We start from the raw sequence: 1,946 nt of genomic DNA, 5'->3' as shown, positions 1-1,946 counted from the left end.
AATCTGGCGATGCCTCGACCTTACCTACTCTGCCAGTATCACTAGATGAGTTCATGCTAGATGATGATCTCTTGTACAGAAAAATACTACTAACAGGCAAAGACATGCCCAATCGCGAAGTACGCCAACTTGTTGTCCCCACTGCCCTGATACCAAAGGTTCTTCACATTGTTCATAATACTCCTCAAGCTTCCCATCCAGGTAAAGACCGATGCTTGCGCCAAGCACGTCTCAAATACTATTGGCCAACCATGCGCCGCGATATCAATACCCGCTGTGACTCTTGCCTCTCCTGCCACCGCCACAAAGGATCAACCGGCTTACCAGCACCTCTCTTACAATACCCAATCCCGTCACGACCATGGGAAACTGTCTCAATCGATCTCTTAAAACTACCTGTCACGGAATCCGGCGCTGAGTACTTGTTCGTAGCGGTCGACCACTTCTCCCACTACTGTGTCCTCGTCCCCCTCTCCGACAAGACCGCAAAGAGCGTTGCACGTGCCTTTGTAGATCACGTAATTTGCCCGTTCAGTACCCCTCATACCATTCTTACTGACAACAGTACGGAGTTCAACAATAGCCTTCTAGATGAGATCTGTCGCCGCTTTCATATCAGTAAGTGCAATGTCGTGCCTAACTATCCGGCTTCCAATGGCCTTGTAGAACGCCACAACCGAAAAATCTTAGAGTGCCTCAGACATCTAGGCTCCCATAGTTCGTCCTGGGATGACTGGATTCCTCAAGTGGCGTCCTCAATCAATAGCTCCATCAATGCATCCATTGCAAATCTCCCTTCTTCATCCTCTTTGCTTTTGACAAGAATCTCCCATACTCTCTGTTATCCTCAAAGCCAGAACCCATCTACAACATGGATGATTATGTTAAACTAAAATTGGCCAACTTCCAGACAATCCACCAGTATGTCCAATACACTTTGGCTTCCTCTCTGGAGGACATGCTGCAGCGCCAACATAAATCCGCCTCTCCTATCACTATCAGTGTAGGCGATCCTGTCTTTGCTCATTCCCATACGCGTTCCTCTAAGTTGGATGACAAATTTACAGGGCCCCACCGCGTCCTCACTCAACAAGGCAACAAATTTCACCTCCAGGACCTGTCCACTAAGGACACCAGATGGGTCCACGTCGATGACTTAAAGCAAGCGCCCCGTGGCCTCGTGTTGGAAGAGTCACTTACACAACCTCCTGCCCCCTTTTCCCCTCCACACATCCCTCAGTCTAGTTTGTCTCCACCTATCCCTCAGTCTCCTTCCTCTCCACCTCCACCTGCTCATTCATCAACCAATCAATATCGGTCCAAACTGCGCTCTGCCCACCAACCTCTTCAAGACCTCCCCCATTAACTCTACCCTGATTTTCTAGGTATGATGTTAGCGATCTCCCTGCTGGCAGTGCTGACCCTCCTGGGGTCTGGGTCAGGTCAGGGCGATGGTGGAGTACGTCCCGGGGCCTTGGTCGGCTCAAGAGGTGAGGTCTCCCTGCGCTACGATCTTGCACCCCTGGCCGACGTAGCCATTGCCCTACCTGCCTACGCGCACCAGCTCCACGGAATCAGGACCCATCTCACGGCCATCATGGGGACACACAACCCGAATGAGTATCTCTATAACCTTTTCCTACCACTCTCCTGGCAATTGCAATACATAAGTAACAGATTCACTGAGCTCAATGACACATTTTCCATTCAGACACCCGTTGGTCGTTCTCGTGTGAAACGAGGTCTCTTCGACTTCAGCGGTGAGATTCTGAGTGGCTTGTTTGGTGTTGCTACAGCCCATGACATTTCTGGCTTCAAATCTGATCTCGCTCATTTAGCTTCAGCTCTAGAATCCCAACGACGAGTCATTAAAATCCAACACACTATGTTACAGAAGCTCACGACCCACCTAAATGAAGTTACGTCCACTCTAAACAATTTCACCG

Source organism: Coenobita brevimanus, chromosome 65 (assembly GCF_032717465.1).
Source record: "Coenobita brevimanus isolate Jiangsu-jjx chromosome 65, ASM3271746v2, whole genome shotgun sequence".
In the NCBI taxonomy this organism is placed as follows: domain Eukaryota; kingdom Metazoa; phylum Arthropoda; class Malacostraca; order Decapoda; family Coenobitidae; genus Coenobita; species Coenobita brevimanus.
This window is presented reverse-complemented; position numbering follows the sequence as displayed.